This window comes from Chrysemys picta, chromosome 8 (genome assembly GCF_011386835.1).
Source record: "Chrysemys picta bellii isolate R12L10 chromosome 8, ASM1138683v2, whole genome shotgun sequence".
Classification (NCBI taxonomy): Eukaryota; Metazoa; Chordata; order Testudines; family Emydidae; genus Chrysemys; species Chrysemys picta.
Window position 1 is genome coordinate 84,861,177 of NC_088798.1, and position 24,235 is coordinate 84,885,411.

The following is a 24,235-nucleotide window of genomic DNA, read 5'->3' on the forward strand; positions in this document are numbered from 1 at the left end:
CCGGCATTGCAAGGTATTTACGTGCCAAAAATGCTAAATATTTGTATGCCCCTTCCTGCTTTGGCCACCATTACAGAGAACATGCTTCCATGCTGAGGATGCTAGTTAAAAAAATAAGGTGTTAATTAAATTTGTGACTGAACTTTTTGGGGGAGAATTGTATGTCTCCTGCTCTGTGCTTTACTCGCATTCTGCCATATTTTTCATGTTATAGCAGTCTTGGATGATGATCCAGCACATGCCGTTCATTTTAAGAACACTTTCACTGCAGATTGGACAAAACACAAAGAAGGTTCTGTCGGAGAATAACAGAGTTCTCACTTTTTGTTTGGGTACAGCAAATCAGATACTTTATTTTCTCTCTATCAATTGCATAGAGGGAGAGAGCTAAACAGGTCTCTCAACAGGTAAACAATTACAGAAAGCATTTATACCTTTTGTTACAGACAATAATGAGCAACAGCTACATTTTGTTTATACATAGGTCATTCTGATCAGGGCCGGCTCTAGCTTTTTTGCTGCCCCAAGCAGCAAAAAAAAGCGCCACCCCCCGAGCCCCCCAGCCGAGCGCCGCCAGAACCCCCCCCAGAGCGCCGCCCCCCCGCTGAGCGCCGCCGGAACCCCCCTCCAGCGCCGCGCCCGCGCTGCCCCCCCCCGACGAGCGCTGCATGCCGGAGACTGCCCCCCGTGCCGAGCGCCGCCAGAACCCCACCCCAGCCCCGCGCTGCCCCCCCCGCCGAGCGCCGTGCAGTGCAGCGCCGCCGGAGCCCGCCCCCCGCCGAGAGCCGCCGGAACGCCCCCCAGTGCCGCTGGAGCCCGCCCCCGCCGAGAGCCGCCGGAACGCCCCCCCGCACCGCCAGAGCCCGCTCCCCGCCGAGAGCCGCTGGAACGCCCCCCGCGCCGCCGGAGCCCGCCGAGAGCCACCGGAACGCCCCCCCCCCCGCGCCGCCTGACCCCGTTCCCGCTCCCCGCCGAGAGCCGCCGGAACACCGCCCCGCGCCGCCAGAACCCGCCCCCCGCCGAGAGCCGCCAGAACGCCCCCCCCCCCCCGCCGCCAGAGCCCGCCCCCGCCCCCCGCCGAGAGCCGCCGGAACGCCCCCCCCCTCCCCGGGAATGCTGCGCCGCGCTCCCCCCGCCACCCCTTACCAGGTGCCGCCCCAAGCATGTGCTTGGGTGCCTGGTGCCTGGAGCCGGCCCTGATTCTGATATCTTGTTTTGCTCACTAATGTAGACTCTTAGTCTACATTCCATATTATCTACTCATTATCTACACAAGGTCGCAACAACTTCTCACACAGTTCTTTCCCACTCGCCTCACACAATCCTCGCTTCTACAAATCTCGCGTTATTAGGGTTACAGTTAGCCTGACTCTTGCTAACGAACTGTCATGCATTGCATCCCCTTCCTGTCAGTTCTTTCTCTGCTTCCACAACCCTCCCCTTTTGTACTACTAGTACAATAAACATTTTCAAATCTCTATTTGCATTAAATCTCAGAATTCAGATTCTACATCAGATGCTTCAACCTTAGAGGTTTTGATTGGATGTTATGACAACGCATGATGAGCATGGACATGAAAGGTATTACTATTATTACGTCCTTTACAACAACAATAACATACTCCTACACTAGCTAACAACAACACAAGCAATAACATTCCCATAGCGATAATATGATGGGGTTGTTGTACAATCTTAGTCATATAACACAATACATCATACTTAGTACATAGGTGGATACTCTATAAGCTCTCTGAAAGGCATACTTTTCAACTTGATATATATTTTGAAGCATGTGAATTTGCCCTTGTACTTCAAAGATTTTCTGAACCTCTGGTAACCGTGAAAGCAAATTTTGAAATCGATCAGGTACTAAACTAGTCCAATTAAAGGGTATCTGGAACCTAAGGACTACTTGCAAAATTCTATTTGCAGACCAGTAAATAATATGATTGCCTGCAGTAGTAATGAGATTAAAATGTATATTTTGCAATGTGGTGGCTTTAACATACACACAGCTATCATTAGCTTGAAAAAAGTAAGTGTCCTATTAGGATACAGACTAACGCGGCTGCTACTCTGAAACCTGTCCTGTTAGGGTAGTTCCTTGTCCCCTACCCTCCCAGCAAATGTAGTCATGAAGAGTAACAACTTCTCCTGGCTTCAGTTTATGGAAACACTGAAGCTGTGGGGGTTCTAATGTCCATTGACTCCCTAACCCCATCCAAATGTCAGATGTAATCCCAGGAGCACTGACTAAAAATCGATTGGGCATACCAGGAGGTCTAATTTCCCAGATGTCTCGGTGAATTACCCAATCCCACATGCATCGTCCCTATGGACCCAGCAGGATTCGGTATGTGGGAGCCCACACCCCCCCAACCGGACCATATGCTTGGAAGGAGCACTGAGAACGTCTGCACTTTCCCCCAGAAAGTCTCCAAGTATGTCTCCATGGCCACAGATCAGATGGTACTCCTGATGTGTCTGTACGGGCAGTGGGCCAAGCCAGATGCTCTAGATCATTCCGAATGGCCATTAGCTGGTCATTCAGGAAATCCTGAATTTCTGAACATGCTAGATCCCACCGCAATGCCTTCCCAGCCTCAGTGATATTCAATACCATCTCTGTCAGCAACTTCTGGGTCATAGAACTAAGGGCGGAAATAACATGTAATTCACCAACTCCAGCCTGTACCTGGGTTAGTTGTACTCCAGAAACAAGGCCAGTGGCCTTCTCTAGTTGCCCCAATTTCTCATCATGTTCTTGGTTCTTAAAAATATTCCAAACTGCTGCTGCACTATTGGCCCCATCCCATAGGGATCCGGTCAAGTCTCTCTTCTTTCTAAAAGAAATAACCCAAGCCCTCTGTTGTGCTAATCTAATGGCAGCCCCCTGTGAGCAATTTAGGTATGTAGAGGTAATCTGGAAACTGGATAAGGGCAATGAAAATTTAACAGTCCCTAGTGTAGTGTTAATCACAGTCCATTGATATCCTAATACATCTCTCTTTGGTGTAGTACTATACCACATCTGCTGGTTGAAGACCTTTATGTACTTCCGGGAGGCATTGATATTAATGGCATAAGAAGGGGTGTATTGCAATAAGGTACAGGTCACATTATTAGTCACTGGAATAATTTCTATGCAGGTAAAATTTCCAGTGGCAAAACAAACTCTGGGTATCCGTTTAATTGTTCACTAATTGGGTGACCAAATAACAATAAGGGCCTCTCTCATTTAACACAGTGCAAATTCCAGGAACATTCACTATAGAACCCATAAATTGCAATTACAGATTCTTGGGGTTCACTGGTAGTGATATCATATACTTTTATCTCCACTGATCCATTCAATTGTTCACTTATATGGGATATCCTGAACCTTAAAAATATTTTTTTCAAACAATATTTAAATAAATCACTAAAGTGTGAAGGCCTTAGTCATTGGTTTTTATCAAATATATGGCATTGTCTGTATTTGGATGTGTTACAGGGGTAATAGTGTAATGGAGGGGATGGCAGGGGCAATGGCAACAAGGTGCCTTTGGTACTTATCATTTAAAATCCAATTAGGGAGGGCAATACATGCTGAAGGACTTATCCAAAACACAGGGCGCAGCCTGTAGAATAAACCCCAAAATCCAATCAATACCACGTTCCCAAGCATGGGTCCCACAAGTTTCTTCCTGCCAGTGTATAATTCTTTGTTTCTTCACCAGGGTCAGTTCTTAATGTCTCTTGTAGTCAGGAATCTCTGGACTTTGTGGTTTCAATGAAGTAAGTGTTCCTTCTTCTCTTTTCCTGAAACAGTGTGGTTTAGCATCATACAGGGGAGAGGTTACTAGCACATCACCCTGTAATGGTTTTGCTTCTTCTAGAAAAATTCAAAGGCACAGTAGGTCTGTCAGTGGACAAGAGAGAGGTTACTAGCACTTCACCTTGTCTTTTTTTTCTTTTTCCTGCTGTCCAGAAGGCACAGCAGAGCTAGGAATAGGCTTATCGTCAGTCGGAGAGTCCTCCCGAGGTGGAGGGGTTTTTTTACAGTGAGAAGCATGGGTCCAGGCAGGTTGTCCTTGGCACTTCACAGCAGTGTTGGTGGTTAACAGGACTTGGAAAGGGCCTTTCCAGTGTGGAGCCAAAGCAGTCTTTCGTTGATGGACTTTACATAGACTTAGTCTCCTTGTTTCAATGAATGGCAGGGCTGCTAGGGTCTTTGGGTAGCACTTCTTTTATCTGTGAGAAAAGAAACCTAACACATTTCATTAATGCCTGGCAGTGTTTTGCAGATCTCATAGTTGCTTGGGAACATTCAGGCCCCCCCTTTGCTTGGCTGTCAGCCAAGTCTTAGCTGTGGGCAGTGTCCTTGGATGGGGCCAACGTCTTATCTTTGGACTGAGCTTGCTAGCTATTCTTTTCTGAACACCGGGTAAAGGCCATTTACTTAACATATAATTCAAAGGGCTATCCTTAGAGGGTTTTACCAGAGACCCACCCATCTGCCTGCTGACACTCTAACAGAGAATTACACAGAGAACAGAGGGAATTATGGCCTAATAGGATCCTATTACAGGAATTTCTACTAATAGTGACCGCTACAGGGGACGGGACAGAAGGATCCCAATTCGACCTCAGAGCTTCATCGCACGCGATGGCTTCCACTCTGAGGAATTACGAATGAGAAGCTCAATTCCATCCACAGACCTAACGCCCAAATGTATAAGACAGAAATTCGTTAACCGGAGTCGCCAGTAACTGTCACCGAAATATTGGGTCCACCTAGCTGAGAGCCAATAACAGCCAGACAGGGATAAGGAAGAGTTGCTTTATTCTGCAGAAGAAAGGAGAGCCTTGCACCTTGGTACAAAGACTCTGTCTTACACACATTTTACCATTCCAATTATTATCCTGGGGATTTGAAATCCCCATGCTTATAATTATTTACTCCCTTCCTTCCACTGTGCTCTCAAAGTTTCCAACCTGTTTTCCAATCTCTCTATTTATTGCCTGCCCGCTTGGGCCCGATCCTGCTTTTCTTGCTGAACCATCCCTTCCATGGGCACCGGCTTTTTGACTACCAATTTAGATAGGAGGATGGGCTTCTCAACTATCCCCCACCCTTCCTGGTCTCTTCTCTTAAACATTCTTACTCACAAGGCTACCCGAGTCCTCCCTCATGAGGCTTGCCACCTGGGCAAAACACATGGCCCATTGGCGTTTAACTATTCAATTTTCTCTTGTGGCAAATACACTGCTGTTACAGCATATGCAAACACAAATGGTTAAATTCTGACAAGTCCCTGAAGGACTGGTACTTGCTTAGCCAGTGCTTCCTTTTCTGCCTGGAAGTCCTGTCTCAAGGCTTGCAACTTGCCCTGGGTGTAGGTTTGAGTTGCTGCCTGGTTCATGATCTATGCTCTTAATTGCTCAATTCTAGTTATCACGTACACAACTCTTCCCTTTTCTCCAACTTCTCTATTGCCCAGTCCTGCTACGACTGGGGTAGATCCACCTGACACCCTTCCCGGTCAACCGGGGTGGAGAGAGGAATGCTAAATCCCTCTCTGGTTCTCAGACTTACTGCGGCTGAGAGTAGGCACACTTTCATACTCACATATGTACGTCCAGACTGGCCACGTCTGTGTATAACGTTCAGAGAAGGTGCTGTGCAATCTCCAACTTGCTTCCTCTCTTGGGAGGGCAGTTCTTTTACACCCTGAGGTCTCCTGGGGCGTCTTTTCAGTGATTCCAGTCCAAGCCGGCTGCCTGTGGCTTCTTCAGCGTCCCCAAACCACGCCGGCTCCAGGGTCGCAAAGGCCGACTGTTGGATCTCACTGGACAGTTAAGCTTTGCAAATGTAATCTCAGCACTGTAACTTGTATTGCCTTTGGTTTGACTGTGTCTATATTTTTTTCACAGCCAGCTGGGGCTGAAAGCAGTTTTTCTTTGTACTTAGCCCGGTCTGCATTGATTCTTGACCTTGAACGCAGATTAACTTTCTCTTTATCTTTGGACCAAGCTGAATTTCAAATTAACCCGTTCCTTTCCTCAATAGACAAATTGCTCCCATTGTGTGTCAGAGGCTTTTTGGTGATTAAAAGCTCCTCTGAGATGTATGATCTTATCTAGATTGAAGGTACCTTCTAGTGGGCATTGTTTAGATGAATTTTCACACGTGTAATGATTCCAATTCTCTAAATACCTGCAGGTTTTAGGACCATAATGTACGTACATGAAATAAGCTGGGGTACCCTTAGGGGGTGAGAGGGAATCCTTAGACTGTCCCCCACCCATTTTCCAATCACACACACAGGGAGGATGCCCTGTCCGCTCTAGCGGCACATAAACTAAGGATCTCTCCCTACAGGGTACTCACACAGGAGAGGCTAACGAGAATGGCCATGACCCTCCTACACCTCCCTTCAGCAAAGAGCATCGGCTAGTCTCGGAGAGACGGTGCCGCTTACTCTTGTTGCATCCAGTGAGATGATCAGACTGTCTGTGGCTCACACAGAGAGGAAATGGGGAGGGAAGATGGGTTCACACACTCCTAGACCCAGGTAGCCTCCTCGCCGGACAATGCCAGGCTGAGTTAGCCCACCGTGGGTCAGATCTCCTAAAAGATCCTCTAGTTACCAGGCTTGCGTTAGAGTAGTTCTGGTCACGAGCCAAAAGACTTCGCAGAGTACTCTGGGCGTCTTCCAGTAACTCTCAATTCACACTGGTGTATACACACACACATCCCTAGGCCTCTATTTCCAGGTACTATTCCCAAGTACCACGATGCATCTACACTATGAGGCATCTACACTATGACCCCTCTTGAGGCGATAAACAACCCCTCTGTCCGGACTCAACACACTATGAGGCGGTAACAACCCCTCTTGAGGCAGTAACAGCCCCTCTTGAGGCGGTAAAAACCCCTCAGCACCGGTGCATACCCATACATCTCTCATATGCATATATGGGGGCGGCCAAACTAACAGGTCCCCAGAACCGCATACAACTACCTTATTGGGGCGGCAAAACAATTCCCCAGAACCGTTCTGCATCTGACCTTGCTGCACAGTCAATAAGTTCAGATGGTGTGAGCCCAACAGGGACAGACGGCCCCACGGACAGTCCTCCTCCGACATCCCAATAGAGATTTCAAAAGGTCTCCAACCTCTATTGTGGCGCCATGGGGTTCGGAGGGGAACAATCCGTAGCAGCTGCCGGTACCTCTGTGGGTGTTGCCATCCCGGACGAGCCCCCAAATTGTTGGAGAATAACAGAGTTCTCACTTTTTGTTTGGTTTGATTACAGCAAATCAGATACTTTATTTTCTCTCTATCAATTGCATAGAGGGAGAGAGCTAAACAGGTCTCTCAACAGTTAAACAATTACAGCAAGCATTTATACCTTTTGTTACAGACAATAATGAGCAACAGCTGCATTTTGTTTATACATAGGTCATTCTGATATCTTGTTTTGCTCACTAATGTAGACTCTTAGTCTACATTCCATATTATCTACACATTATCTACACAAGGTCGCCACAACTTCTCACACTGTTCTTTCCCACTCGCCTCACACAATCCTCGCTTCTACAAATCTCGCATTATTAGGGTTACAGTTAGCCTGACTCTTGCTAACGAACTGTCATGCATTGCATCCCCTTCCTGTCAGTTCTTCCTCTGCTTCCACAGTTCCAATATCAGATTTCAAAAGATAGCTACAGCACTCGACCCAAGATTTAAGAATCTGAAGTGCCTTCCAAAATCTGATCAGGACGGAGTATAGAGCATGCTTTCAGAAGTCTTAAAAGAGCAACACTCTGATGCAGAAACTACAGAACCCGAACCATCAAAAAAGAAAATCAACCTTTTGCTGGTGGGATCTGAGTCAGATGATGAAAATGAACGTGCATTGGGATGCACTGCTTTGGATCGTTATCGATCAGAACCCATCATCATCATAGACGAATCTTGCAACACTGGCTATTACAGTGCCATGTGAACACCAGTTCTCACTTTCAGGTGACACTGTAAACAAGAAGCGGGCCGCATTATCTTCTGCAAATGTAAACAAACTTGTTTGTCTGAGCGATTGGCTGAACAAGAAGTGGAACTGAAAGGACTTATAGGCTCTAAAGTTCTGCATTGTTTTATTTTTGAATGCAGTTATTTTTTGTGAATAATTCTACATTTGTAAGTTCAACTTTCATGATAAAGAAATTGCACAACAGTACTTGTATTACATACTTGTATACCATTTCTCTTATTTTTACAGTGCAAATATTTATAATAAAAAATACATATAAAGTGAGCACTGTACACTTTGTATTCTCTGTTGTAATTGAAATCAATATATTTGGAAATGTGGAAAACATTCACAATATTTATATAAATAGTATTCTATTATTGTTTAAAAATGTGATTAATAGTGCGATTAATCTCGATTAATTTTTTAATTGCTTGACAGCCCTACTTATAATAAAAACATAGGGAACATCTTCTTATTCTTTGTTGTCATTATATATATATATATATATATATTTGGCAGAAAAGCAAATATCACAGATCAATCAACATGCTTTTGGGACAATTAAAGCCTGAATCATCCAATATAAACTGTATCTATTGATTTAGAGATACAGGTAATGAATTTAATTCTTCAGTGTATTAAAATATGCTGATAAGCTTGCGTCTCAGGGAAAAGATTGTGTCTCAAGGAAATATGTTATTTCATCATGCAGGAAAAAGGCATCCATCAAAGTGTGTCATTGAGGGGAAAAGAAAAGGAAGTCTTGACATTCCACAGTGGTTGCATATTGGAAATAAAAAGATCCAGACGCCTAAACACAAGGGAAAGGATAAAGATATGGTCTTCACTATAAAAGTGGTAGCACACAGGCCTTTGGGCAAACAAGAGAGGAAGGCTAGCTGCTACAACAATCAATTATGAACTGAGACACTGCTAATGGTATGTGAGACAACAGGTGCTAACCAATACCTGACGTTTTAAGTCTTTCCTCACCTGTAGTTGTGCAGCTTCCTGGAACTGTAGCTGCATGATAACAGAGCAAATTATTTTTTGCTGCCCATATTTTGTAAAGACACAGTGTGTCCTTTAAATAAAGAAGGCTGCTCAGTGATGGGGAAATGCTCAGGGAGATTAGAGGAGCTACAAAAAAACAGAAAACCCAATAATAATGCAGGATTCCAACTAACCCCACAGTGACTGGGAATGTCGTCACCTTAGGATGGGATGCAGAGATAAATTTTCTAGATATCATCAGGGATTGCTTCTGGAGAAGCTAGTCTTGGAACCCACAAGGGGAGAAGCAATTCTTGATTTAGACTTAAGTAGCGCACCAGTTCTGATCCAAGAGGTGAATATAGCTCAATGCTCAGTAATAGTGACCATAATGTACTGTATATACTCGTTCATAAGCCGAAATTTTTTAGTAAAAAAGGGAAGCACCAGAGAAGGGGGTCAGCTTATGAACAGGTATAGCGAGGGAGAGCTGGGGCACAGCCCCTCCTCCCAATAGAGGGGCAAGGAGAGGCAGCACAGCCAGCAGAGACAGAAGGGAAGAGGCAGGGCCAGAGTCTCTCCACTTCTGGCCACGCTGCTCTCCCCCCAGCCTCCGAAGCAGCTGCAGCTCCGGGGCTGGCAGACTGTAGCTGTGCCGCTTGGCCCCGTTCCCCAGAACAGGCTCTGGCCGCATCGCCCGGCCCACCAGAGCACGCTGCGGCCATGCCATCCTGCCCAGCCCACTGGAACATGCTGAGGCCGCGCCGCCCGGCCAGGCCAGAGACATCCTCCCCTGGCCCTCCCCAGATAAGGTGTGAAGGAATGGGATGGGTAGAGTGTGGGGGTCCCGGGCTAGGGTTGGGGTCATGTGGGGGGTGGTCATAGGGGTTATTTCCCTGACCCCCAGCTTCTCCCCCCCAAAAAATTTCCCCACCAGTTGCTGTCCCAGCCCGTCAGGGTAAGCAGCTGGTGCGCTGGGACACTTTGTTTACTTAGGTTTACCTCCGTGCCTGCAGATGCTCAAGGTAAACAAACCATCTCACCCCGCCAGTGGCTTATCCTGATGGCCTGGGAGCCAAAGTTTGCTGACCCCTGAATTATAGGGTCAGTTTATGAACGGGTCATAAAAATTTTCCATTTTTACTTATCCATCTTGGGGGGATCACCTGTATTTAACTTGAAAAAGGAGAACTAGACAAAAATGAGGGAGATTATTACATGGAAATTATTACATGGAAATTAAAAGTTACAGTCACAAGAGTGAAATGCCTGCAAGCTGCATGGAAACTTTTTAAAAACACAATAACAAAGGCTCAAATTATATTATATGTATACCCCAAATTAAAAAAAAGGACCAAAAAATGTCACTATGCCTAAACAACAGAGTAAAAGAAGCAGTTAGAGACAAAAAGACATCATTTCAAAACTGGAAGTCAAATCCTACTGAGGAAAATTGAAATGAATACAAACTCTGGCAAGTTAAGTGTAAAAGTATAATTAGGCAGGCCAAAAAAATAATTTGAACAGCAACCAACAAAAGGCACCAAAACTAACATCAATTTTTAAAAGTACTTTAGAAGCAGGAAGCCTGCCAGTCATTCGGTGGGGCCACTGGATGAGTGAGGTGCTAACGGAACACTCAAGGAAGACAAGGCCATTGCGGAGAAGCTAAATGAATTCTTTGCATCAGTCTTCACAGCGTAAGGGGCGAGTTTTACACCAGACCCATTATTTTGAGATGACAAATCTAAGCAACTGTCCCAGATTAAAATGTCAATAGAGGATGTTTTGGAACAAATTAATAATATAATAATAGAATACTGTTTATTTAAATATTTTTGGATGTTTTCTACATTTTCAAAGATATTGATTTCAATTACAGCAGCGAATACAAAGTGTATAGTGCTCACTTTATATATATATATATTTATTACAAATATTTGCACTGTATAAAAACAAAAGAAATAGTATTTTTCAATTTGCCTAATTGTAGTGCAATTCTTTATCATGAAAGTTGAACTTACAAATGTAGTATTATGTACAAAAAACCCTGCATTCAAAAATAAAACAATGTAAAATTTTAGAGCCTACAAGTCTGCTCAGTCCTACTTCTTCTTCAGCCAATCGCTCAGCCGAAGAAGTTTGTTTACATTTGCAGAAGATAATGCTGCCTGCTTCTTGTTTACAATGTCACCTGAAAGTAAGAACAGGCATTCTCTTAGCATAGTTGTAGCCAGCATTGCAAGATATTTACATGCCAGATGCGCTAAAGATTCATATGTCCCTTCATGCTTCAACCACCATTCCAGAGGACATGCGTCCATGCTGATGATGGGTTCTTTTTAATAACAGTCTGAAGCAGTGTGGACCAATGCATGTTCATTTTCATTATCTGAGTCAGATGCCACCAGCAGAAGGTTGATTTTCTTTTTTGGTGGTTTGTGTTCCATAGTTTCTGCATCAGAGTGTTTCTCTTTTAAGACTTCTGAAAGCATGCTCCACACTCTGTCCCGATCAGATTTTGGTAGGCACTTCAGATTCTTAAATCTTGGGTCGAATGCTGTAGCTATCTTTAGAAAACTGATATTGGAACCTTCTTTGTATTTTGTCCAATCTGCAGTGCAAGTGTTCTTAAAATGAACATGTGCTGGGTCATCATCCAAGACTGCTATAACGTGAAATATATGACAGAATGTGGTTAAAGCAGAACAGGGGACATACAATTCTCCTCCAAGTAGTTCAGTCACAAATTTAATTAACACATTGTTTTTTTTAAGTGCATCATCCGCATGGAAGCATGTCCTTTGGAATGGTGGCCGAAGCATGAAGGGGTCTACATATGTTTTGCATATCTGGCATGTAAATACCTTGCAATGCCGGCTAGAAAAGTGACATGCAAATGCCTGTTGTCACTTTCTGGTGACATTGTAAATAAGAAGTGGGCAGCATTATCTCCCATAAATGTAAATAAACTTGTTTGTCTTAGCGACTGGCTGAACAAGAAGTAGGACTGAGTGGACTTGTAAGCTCTGAATTTTTACATTATTTTGTTTTTGAGTGCAGTTATGTAACAAAAATAATCTATATTTGTAAATTGCACTTTCACGACAAAGAGATTGCACTACAGTACTTGTATGAAGTGAATTGAAAAATACATTTTTTATCATTTTAACTGCAAATATTTGTAATAAAAAAAATATACACTTTGATTTCCATTACAACACAAAATACTATATGAAAATGTAGAAAAACATCCTAAATATTTAATAAATTTCAATTGGTATTCCATTGTTTAACAGTGTGATTAAAATTGAGATTAATCACAATTAATTTTTTTAATTGTGATTAATTTATTGGAGTTAATAGCATGAGTTAACTGATTAATCAACAGCCCTAATTATCAGATAGATAGATAAATATGATATATTGGGGAAGAGTCAACACGGCTTTTATAAAGGAAAATCATACCTCAGCAATCTATTAGAATTCTTTAAGGATGTCAACAAACATGTGGATCAGGGTGATCCAGTGCATATAGTACACTTGCATTTTTAGAAAGTTTTTGCCCACATCCCTCACCAAAGGTGCTTAAGCAGATAGCATGCCTTTAAATTTGAAGCAAAAGACATAAAAATAAAAGAAGCTTGTTCCAAGATGGAGTTTTAGTGTGTCTCATTAGCAGTTAGGGATTCTTGTTAAAATTGCTTAATGTTTTGGAAGCAATACAATAATTTCAGCAACACCTCCTTTTCCCTTTGTAGCTCTATGGTACAGTACACCTTCCTTCGAGATGGGAAGACATACAGTTGGCTTCACTTATTCTTACCTTTTGCAGCTTCTAATTTTGGAAAGTTTAGCTTCTAAGCCATTATGGAAAGACTCCCATTTTGTATAGATGGTTGCAGATCAAATTTCACCCACTTGAGAGAAAGCATTAGAGAACAGTTAGGGCTTGTGGTTTTTTTAATACAATTCAGAGCAAACAATGAACCAAAATCTTCCTTCACAAACTCTGTGCAACTCTGCTAACATCAGTGGGTTCCACAGGGTGTAAGGGAGCGAGGAATTTGTTACTCATATTTATTGTTCAAATATTAGCTCTGATTTAAAGTATTGCATTGAATATTAATTATCATTTCTTTACGTTGGGGTTAGTTGTACCTAGTAAGTATATCCCATGGAAAGGGGGGAATGTGGAGCCAGGAATGCTGCAAATGCCTCAGCAAAATCCTGCTGCATATTAAGATGGCATTTATTTATTTACAGCATGATTTGAAGATGTCTGAGGCTGGTCCGCATTAGAGTGTACAGTGCTGGAGGCATTTAGAACATTATTTAAAATGGGTAAAATAATTACAGGAGCAGACAAGGCCTATGTGTTTACTGAAACAGACACAGTTGCACTTTCTGTTTAGTTGAGTGGAAATGGATTGTTGCATTGGTGTAAATGCAGAATTCTGATGTTGTGCTTGAATGTGAGACTAGATCGGCTCTCTTACGCTCCAGCTATTTGCTGCTGCCTCCTGAGCTGCTAATCCAATCCCCAACTTTCCCCATCACATCTATAGCTTGGTACTGCATCGCTAGACCTGAACTGATGTCATAACTGCCATATACCCTCATTGGTCCTCATCTGAGTCCTCACAGATCCCACTTACTTTTCCCTGGTTGAAAATTATGGAAAAGGACAGGGATTTTTTTTAAAGAATCCATTTCCTTTTAGTATTAACAAGGACCTTTAAAATATGCTGCTCATCTGTTAAGAATAGAGGGTTACACTTTTATGAATATAATTTTCAAATAGCTGGCTTGATTTGCATTATTTATTGGAGATGATAATATACTCTCCAAGCACTTCAAAATTACCCTCTATACCAACTCATAACTCTTTAGAGAATTCATCATTTCCGTTGGTCCAGTTCAAATCTTATTTAGGTTTTACTTGAAGTATTCAAGTATAAAACAGTACAGTATCTCATAGAGTTAGGGAGCATCTCCTCTTAAATTGTAATTTAATTAATGATTTATACATCAGTAGCAGCTTTAGATGTATAACACATTTTATCTACCTAGAAGCCAATTTAAAAAAAAACAAACACATTTGCAGCTTTGCAGCTGCTTCAGCAAACCAATAGTGAAAATATCATAAAGACATTGATACTGACATAGTGTGTGATAATGTAAGTAATCTGGACTCCTTGGCTTCAATTGTACATATAATTTTTGTAAATCATGATTAAGGAAGTCTTGGGTCTGAAATACATCTTAAAGCTGACATCTCCCTGAGGCAATTTTATTTAAAAAACAAACAAACAAACCCACCTAACTGCTACAATAATTCAATCTTCATATTATACAGAGATATTTGTACGCTTGTTATATTACATCCAGCCCTGTTTAAAAAGGATGGTTTATTTTGTTATTCCAAGCAATGATAAGGTATTATAGTATACCTTTTCTATTAACATTTCTCCTTTATACAATATTTGACTGCATATTTGGAACCTTATAAAAGAAATAACTAATGCATCAGTAGTACTGTTGTTACTGAAGAGCTTCCTTGATAATTTCTTTTATGAGGAAAAAATCTTCACCATTATTATTATTATTAGGCAGGCCCAAAATTATGAAACTAAATCCTCAAATTTGAACTACACAATTATAGACCTGAACATGGTCAACTCCATTCAGCACAAGAAACCATCTCTTAACCCGCACACTTCATTTTCAGTCTCAAAGAAAAAGTTATTTTGTGGCTACAATACCTGTTACTCCAAGATCATGAAGTTTACTAGGGTGATAGCTCTTCCCATGCAAAAATAAAATTACCCCCCAAAATCAAAACAAGCTACATTCCCAATAACCCATAATTCTTCATGTCAGAAATCCATGGGTTGATATGGTTAAGTACATACATCGAAACATTATCTTCTATCATGCCCCAGAATGTTTGCCATAACAAAGAAGATAAGAATGGACTCTGATCTATGCTGTCCAAGCCTTGTCTTTGATTCCCTTATGTGATGGAAAAGCAAGACAAAAAATATGAAGGTAGGGATCATCTCTTTGTTTTGTTTGTATAGTATCTAGTTCAGAGGAGATACTGGGCACCACCACAATACAAATAATAATAAATAATGATGACTCAGACCTTTTAACTGTGAAACTCGCTGCCGCTACTAAAATCTACATCACATAAACTACCTCTCTCTCTCTCACTGTTCATTAAAACATATAAATCCTGAGGGAGGTATCACTGAATACACATACATCTCCAACGCATCCAAATTGTAATCTATCCTGCACTAAAGCTAATAAAATCACTTCAAATACATTCCAATGGTTCCCCTAGCTTAGACCATGCCATTTGGGAAATTTATAATTTAAAGGAAAATATGAGATTAGACAGAGATGTAAATAGGATGATCTATAATATGAAAACAATAGTTTTGCTGTTCTGATGTGCTCTCACAACACAGTGATCTACAGCAGTGGTTCTCAACCACAGATCTGTAGGCCCCCAACAGGTTTTAGGGGGTCCAACAAGCCCAAAGCCCCTCTGCCCTGGAACTCCACAGGGGATGAATCCCCAGAGCCCCGCCAACCTTTGGGGACCTGAAGTCCCGCCGCTCTGGAGTCCCACTGCCTGGGGTGCTGAAGCTGAAGAACACAGGCCATAGAAAACAACTGTTCTTCGGCATACAAAAGCCTGAGCAACTGAGCTTCACAGGGCCCCAGGCAATTACCCTGCTTTCTACCAGCCCTGGCTTTTACATGCAGTAAAACAGTTGTTGTGACACAGGTGGGCCTTGGAGTTATTATAGCATGTTGGGAAAGCCTCAGAAAGAAAAAGGTTGAGAAGTCCTGATCTACAGTACAAATCACTGCCATTTACTTGTACAGAACAGGAAAAAATATAAATTTATCTGTCTTATTTTCTCTTTCTCTTCACATTTTCTATGACTGAAATGAAAGATCGCCAAGAATACAGCAAAATACTCTAATATATAAGATAAATATGGTTGAAAACAATGACCTATAAAGATGGCTACATGCTGCAAGTGTGTATGTGTGTTTTTCACCCTCTGAGCAGATTTAGATATTAAGTATTGGTGCCTGAGATGCACACCCTCCCGTTCATTTTACATGGTGCAACATTCGAGTTTTATTGTTTTAATCAACGTGAGGAGCCTATGATCGATCGGGGAAGGCTTTTACCCTAACCACTTTTATTCATAACTATGTAGATGTTCAGCCTCTGTAATGGAGTGAAGTAATTTCACCAAACCTTAAAACACTGTAAAAGTGGTAGACAGATTATATTAATAATCATAAGCACACACTCTCCCTCATCCCTGTCAGAGGGCTGTTGAAGTACTGATATGATTTCTGGGAGTGTGTGGATGAGGTCACTTTCCATATAGAGCTGTTTTGCCAGTAACAGTCTATATGAGCCCACAGTTCAACATGCCCTAGTAGTGCAATTTACAATGGCCCCCTGACCAAAAACAGTATCTCCTCAGTGTCAGTATGAACACTTGCATTAAGGACAATCTTCTAGTTGACTTCCACATAACCATATTTAAGGACATTTTCTTGGCTAAATATCAGTAGAATTGGCTAGCTCAGATGACCTTGGAGTGACCTGTGGCTGATCTCAGATGAAAAGATTACATGCATCTGTACTAGACCTGATAGCAGGTAATATTAAAGGTACATCTACACTATAATCACTATAGCACTTTCAGTGTAGACACTCATTACAAAAGCAGAAGAGGGTCTTCCGTTGCTATAGCAAACCCATCTCTCTACTCCTGGGGGATTCTGTGGGACTGTAGAATTCCTGAGCTCCCCTGCAGAAAACAGCGGGTGGGGGGGGGACCATGGGCGCAGTTTTGGGTAAGGATTGCCCCCCCCACAGAGGCAAGGCATGAGGGGGCAGTGACACTGCCCCCCCTCATTTCTGCAAACACAGAACTGCTCAGATGAAGGAGGCCGTGTCTTGGTTCCGCTGACTCTGCAGATGAACACCACCTTCTGGCTAGTGTCAGTTGTTTGCCCCTTCTGTATGCTGGGAGCCTTCCTGTTTTCTGTGCATCGGTGAGTGCTCACGGTGGGGCTGGGTAAACGGGGGTAGGGAAAATGAGGGAAGGGGGGGTTAGGGGTGGGGGGAAGAGGTAGTGGGGGGGAAGGAAGGGGAGTGGAATAGGGCAGGGGGAGAGGAGTGAGGGGTGGGGGATGGAGAAGAAAAGGGGCTAGGGGAATCGCATGAGGAAGCGGGAGCTTGGCATGCGGCGGTCCCTTGGCAGCAGCTGGAGCTTCCCCGTTAAGCAGGCCCATTGAACCCTCACCATGACAAGCCCTACCCCACTACACCAGGATCCCTCCTATGAGCCCTCACACTCAGACCCCCACCCCACTGAGCCTCAACCAGCTGCATCTGGACCCCTACCCCATCAAGCCCCACTCTCCCAGCACCCACACCCCCCACTGAGCCCTCCACACCCAAACCCCCACCTCACCAAGCCCCATCTCCCCACACCCAGATGCCCCCTGCTGAGACCCAACCACCTTCACGTGGTCCCCTGCAGAGTTCCATTGCCCCTGCACCCAGAACCCCTCAACAAATACCTCTGCATACACATCTCCCACTGAGCTGCCCGCACCTAGATTGCCCTCGCACAGTAACCTCTCACCCCACACACATTAAGTCCCTGCACACTTGGATCCAGCTGGACTGAGCCTGCCCACCCACACCTGGTGCGCCTGGTGCAGAAGGGCAGGGCCTAGGGGTGTTTCTGGGGCAGGCCCAGCCCTTGCAATGTGTCAGGGCCAGATGCTGCCTCACTGCTGAGTTCCTAAACCGGGGGAGGTGGCAGCACCAGGGTGATCTCCATCTCAATGCAGCCAGTGGCCTGTGCTCCCCACTGTCCTGCTGGACATAGATTTATTTATTGACAAATAAAATGTGCACCATTTTAAAATAGCGTGTTCATAATTTTTATTTTTTTGGTGCAGAATTCCCTCAGGAGTACCTCTCTGAGAGTCAGTAGCAAGGTCACCTGAAGAATTTGAGTAAGCAAAGCTTTGCAAGACATCCCACAATTGCTTTCTAAAACAGTAAGGAAAAGACTCCTATAAAGTATGCAAAATATAGCTGTATGCTGTTTTTATTAAGAAAGCAGCAACCCTAGTGTGATGCTGGTTGAGCTATATTAGAGGAAGCACTTGCACAGTAATTGTTTCAGATTAGCATCCCACAAGGGGAGAAGTTTGGAAGAGAAAAACTAGCATATATTTTAAGTTCAAAATATATATAATTTTTTTCTGCCATGCATCTCGTTGCTTATAATTCTGAAAACTCATACTATAAAGTCATTTTTGATTAATATTTTTGAACACGTTAAAAAGCAATGCCTTACAGATTTCAGCAAAGATTATAGCTCTCCTAATTTTAGGTCAGGTGAACCTCTGTCAGTTATGAGCAATGAGCCATTAATGTTCCTTTTCAAAAGCAACCACTGTACTTTTTAAAGGTCAGAACTGTTCAATTGTGGGAGGAGAATTCTCTAACTCTTTCACACACACAGCAAGGACTGATTGTGCCTGCTTTAGTTAAAGATTGCAAAAGAGGTTCTATTGCAATCCTTGGGAGGTACTTATACCCAAACAGTTTACAAAGGAGCCCCCTTTTCAAATGATCATAAATTATCAAATTTGGATTTTTTGGACTTAATCATCCTCTGCTTTACCTTTGCTGAAGGATGATTTCCAGGGAGTGTGAGCAAAGACATTCCAGTAATGGAGTTATAGAAAAGTGGAGAAAAGTTAATTTCCCATTGTGAAAAAAGAATTTTAAAAAATGTAACCAGACATTTTAAAGAGGGCTTTAGAAAAATCATCTGATGTTTGAAACTCAGCAGGGGCTCCTTCTTCTTTGAGCACTTCTGCCATTGCTTGGTGTATAGGGCTAATATTTAAATGAAGTTAGAATCTATTTCTGAATATGTTCAGTAAGCATTATGTGAAGGTTTTTGCAGTGTTCCATAATGTTGTGTTCATTTTGTGACATCACTGAACATACTCTCTGCACATAGCCGGATAGATTCAGGGGCTGCTGCTCTCACGTTCTTTCGGGAACTATTTCCATTAGGGATTGCACTCATGATGCATAAAGCAAACACCTTGTTGTCCACCACCATGCCACTCAGCATCAGTGCAGCACAAGTGCTGGTGTAATGCCTACAGACCCTGGTTGTCAGCAGAGGGGATTGAAGTGGAGACCTCGGGACCTTAGTGCCTGAGCCTCTACCGTATGAGCTAAAAGCCAACTGGCTCTTAGCTAAGGCTGTAGAGGAGATTCATTTTACCTCTCTCTTTAAGTGGTCTTGGTGCCACTAGATGGGACAGAACACCACACCCAGAAGGTGTGTTGGGTTACACTGGCACAATAGCAACAATGGTAAAATTAGTGCATCCAGCACAATCCTGCAATGATCTTATCTATCTGTCTAATGATCCCAGGAGAAATTCATGGGCTCATGAAAAATCAGGAATTCTGACATTGTTTGTAGGTCTCTGCACGTTTTTTGCATTCAGTTCCTTTGCCTCTGTGCACATGGGGCCCAGTTCTACCATCGATTCCTCCTGACCAGAAACTAGACCCAAATCAGGAATGAAATGCTCTCTAATCCCATTACAAATTCTCTGAAATGTCTCTATGCTCAGAAACTATAGTATCATCAAGACTATGCTTTCAGGGCCAGCATTTTTTTTCTGAGTCTTTCATACATGTGACAACTAAGATACTGAATCCGTTCCACCTCTGCTTTTTCATGGGTGGAATCCTGGCCAGTGGGAGTTTTGCCACTGTCTTCATTGAAGCCAGGATGATACCTTTCACTTCTAACTTCTCACTTTTAAATCAGCCAGTTAGTCTTTGATGATTATATTCCAGAGAACTTTGCTAAACCTGCTTGGTCAGCAAACTTATCTTTAAGAATAGTAATAATTAAAAGTAAGAAAATTGCCAAATTGGCTTATTTTAATTCAGTTAAGCGCTGAGGTGTAAAAATAAAATGATGAGCTAAAAGGCCTTTTTGCCCCTAGATCGTTGCTTTAAATTTGGCCCTGGAAACTGACAGCTGTTTGATGACCTGTGTGAAATAAGAAGGCACTTTCTTTCCAGTTTCTAAAGGGCAAGTGTCCATATCACTAAATAGTGCCAGGGTAATTTAAATTAAGGTCTTGTCTACACAAGAAAATGTTGGCCTTGCAACCATCGTTGCAATTCCCTGGCATGCCTGTAACACACTACATGTCCACTATCAACACTGCACAAGTGTTCATGTAATGCATGTCTCTGAATGGGTTAAACCAGGGACTTCTGAATCTTGAAGCATGAATCTCTACTGCCCGAGCTAAAAACTTCTTGTATGTTAGGCAAGCCTGCAGCAGGTTCTTCAACCTTCCTTTGTATGAAGCCTAGCCACCATTAGAAGGGCAGAGCACCACACCGAGTGGGTATGGGTTTCATTCACACCATCAGTACCGCTACATTTGCTCTGAATAAAACTAACCAACACGTTGTCAACAATCATGCTGGTTTGCATTACTAAAGTGCCAGCATACTCAGCAAGCACTGACATGGCATCTGCAATATGAGGCAATTATCAGTGGGCTTATTTTCTATCCCCAAGTTCTAGCTGAATTCATATCTGCAGCAATTAGATGTGTGCTCCGTCCCGACTGTTTGGCTTTTTCCCAGCATTGCCTCTGCAGCAGCTGATTGGCCCAGAGCAAACCAAGGAGCCTGCAACCAACATCGGTGATGCTCACAGCCATACACACATTAATCACAGTGCATGTTATTGGCAGAGGCACCCAGAGCTCAGGCTGCTGGAAGCAGGGTGAGGCCCAGCAGGTCTCCGGGGGGGGGGGGGGGGGGGGAAGCCTGGTGCAGGAGCTGGCCCCATGGCCCCGTGGCCCCTCCACCATCACTGAGGGGGGGAGGCATGACGAGAGTGGGTAGTGCCAAACCTGATGGGCACAATGCCATTCACTAACTTTTGGCCCTGCCGCCCTCCCACCCCCATCATGAGAAATGGGCTGCAGGGCAAACCTGAGTGGGCAGTGGGGCAGACGGCACTGCTCCTCCACGCCATTGCCTTGGGGCCAGCTCCTGCAGCAGGACTCCCCCCAGGGGTCTGCCTGGCCCCTCCTCACTTCCAGCAGCCTGTGTCCCCTCTGCTCGGCTTGCAGGACTTGCTCTGCGACAACCTCAAGGCCTGCTACAAGCATGAAAGCTGCAGTGAGTGCCCATACAGGGGAGCAGACAGGGAGAGGGGAGGTGGCATGTGTGTGTGAGAGGGGGGATGACATGAAGTGGGGGTAGGTTGTGCATAAAAAATTGTTAAATATGTGGAAAAAATTCTGGGGGAATCCTGACCAATCCTTAGGCAGGGCTAACACCCTGCTCTGCAGGGCATTCCACTCCTCTAACAAGAGGCGGGCTGGTAGCAGGGATTTCCTGCTTAGTCCTGTAGCCAACAAGGGCTCTGGGGGTGAAAAGCCAGCTCTCCTCTCTGCTCACCTCAGCATTCATTGCTCATGGAAGGTAGGGCTGCCCTTTCACATTACTAACATGTGCATGTGAGCTGGGGTTCCTCAGTTTCTGTTCCCAGCTAAGCCTGTGTATCACCCTGCGCAAAGTCACTTGTTTCCTCTCCTCACCATTTCTCTGTCTTCTCTATGTAGACTGTAAGCATTTTGAGGGCAGAAACTATATCTATCTGTCAAAATATACCGCACCTATTACACTGGGGCCCTGATCTCAGATGGAGCATGTCGGTGCTTCTGTACCAGTACTAATAAGAGGAGTGGTGAGGTGCAGTGGGGGAAAACTGTCATTACTTGGGTTATACTTGCCCTCTACAGGGAGGTTTCACTCTTCAGAGTATCAACCCAGCACCTTCAAGATAGGGTTACCATCCGTCCGGGTTTCCCCGGACATGTCCGACTTTTTCAGTGTTAAATGGCCATCTGGGGGGGGATTTCTAATCAAGTAGAAATGTCCGGGATTTCCCCCTTCCCCTCCTGCGGAGTGCGGCACAGCTGATTGGACGCCTGGCCTGATTGAAAGCCACTCGCAGCCACTAGGGCCTCTAGCAGCCAGAGTCCCTCCCCCTCCCCCACTCCCTCCTCCCCTACAGAGCAGCGCGGCTGTGTTTGATTCCACGTGGAGCCTGCATTTCTCCCTCTGCCGGGTGAGCGGGGGGAGCAGGGCAGGCGGCGGGGGGAGGGGGGTGTAGAGGCTGCAGGGGCAGGGGGCGCAGAGGCTGCAGGGCGAGTGGGGAGCAGGGGGCACAGAGGCTGCAGGGGTGGGGGGGTGCAGAGGCTGCAGGGCGAGTGGGGAGCAGGGAGGCACAGAAGCTGCAGGGGCGGGGGGGTGCAGAGGCTGCAGGGTGAGGAGGAGCAGGGCAGGCAAGGGCATAGGGGCTGCGGGGCGAGTGGGAAGCAGGGAAGCACTTAGCAACCCCCAACCAAGATCAGAGTGGGAGGGAGGAGGGGGAATGCGGGGTGCTCAGAGGAGGGGGCAGAGTTGGGGCAGGGACTTTGGGGAAGGGGTTGGAATGGGAGTGGAGAAGGGGTGGGGTTGGGGTGGGGCCAGGGGTTGGGAAGGGGCTGAGTTGGGGCGGGGCCGGGTGCGGGACCGGGGCCCCATGGAGTGTCCTCTTTTTTAGATGTTTGAATATGGTAACTCTACTTCAAGAGCAATAAATTCAATTTACAAAATTAAAAACTACTCTAACAGTTACCAGTACATACAAGGTAAGTCTATCTAGTTGTCCTAGTAAAAGATAGCTTTATACATGTAGACTACCCACAGTTTTGCCCTAATTTTCCATTACAGCACAAATTTTCTCCATTATACAAGCAATGAAACAAATATTTGATCAAGTTATTTTTGACATATTCTGTCTTTCAGTTGTATGTCTCATCTTCTTCTGTTCCTGTGAATCTCATTTCTGAGTGAGACCACTGTCATACATTTCATTGGTAGTGGAAGCATAGAAACATACAAAATCATTGTTTACCATCCCTGCAATTTTCTTGTCTCCCATTTATAATGTTTGTCTGCTGTGTACATACTTTAAAATCTTAGTTACAATGTAGGAAGGTAGCTGATACACATTTTTCCTCAATTTTCTCTTGCTTTATCTTTTTTTGTTTAAACTACCCAATTTCCTCATTTCCTACATCCTTTACACTAAGTGCTTTCTGTTTCTCCGTGTGTCTGTACATAACAGAGTTTTTCCTTTTTCTTTGAAACACATTGCCTTCCATGATTATTTTTGACATTTAGATTCTGCTGGAATGAACATAGATTATATCCCCCTGTTGCTTAAATACCTTCCACAATTCTGGTCAAAAGTTTATTTCAATCCATTTTCTTTAAGTCAATCTGCTTTTCTTGCTATTTTTTGCTTTTTGAAGTTCAAGTTTTTTGCATCGCTTTTTTTTTTTACATACCCTCAGGTACTTGTCATATTTGATGCTGTTATGGAATTCTTGGCCCTAACATGTTCATTCACTTGTGTCCTATTTATCAGGCCTGACTTGGTTTCATAGGCATAAACTCCAAAAGTCTTCAGCGTGCTGTAGTCATTTGCTCAATGAAACAGTAAGGAAACATTCCTGTGCTTCCCCTAAATCAGTCAGTCTGTAAATCTTATTCCACTGATGCCAAAACAAATTAAATCCCTTAATCAGTATTATCTCATCTCACAGGTTTCATCATCAGCTTTTATACACTGTATTCTGCACTCTAGCCCCAAGTGGAAAGCTTATTGAAGTCAATGGTAGGTCTCACACTGACTTCAGTTGGCTTTGGATTGGACACTAGGAGTAAGATCCTTATTCCCACTCTTGCCCCTGTAGGGCACAGAAAAAGGGCCAGAGAGGCAAAAAGGGAGGCACTCTAAAAGCCCCAGTTCTGGCTGGGGTAGAATTTCCCAGCAAGGGCACAGTGAAGACTGCCATAAGGCTGCCTTCTGAGGATCCCCTCACAAAGCCTGGCATGGAGGTGGTGCCAGGAGTAGGGAGGGATGTTAGAGGTGGGACTTCAGCATGCAGCACTGCAGCAATTCCAGGCAGCACTGCAAATAGGGCAGCCCTAGGGAGTTGGCATAATTTAGACAGGTCCCCAAAGGTGTAC

General features: G+C 44.1%; 1 long non-coding RNA gene across 1 annotated transcript; it reads right to left on the reverse strand.

Annotated features, from left to right (window-relative positions):
• Window positions 1-1,480: 1,480 nt before the first annotated feature.
• LOC135973159 (uncharacterized) lies at window positions 1,481-10,907 on the reverse strand. Its single transcript, XR_010589861.1, has 2 exons — window positions 5,615-10,907; window positions 1,481-4,236 (listed from the first exon to the last, which is right to left on the reverse strand). It is a non-coding gene; the product is annotated as an uncharacterized LOC135973159 (long non-coding RNA).
• Between the last annotated feature and the right edge of the window lie 13,328 nt (window positions 10,908-24,235).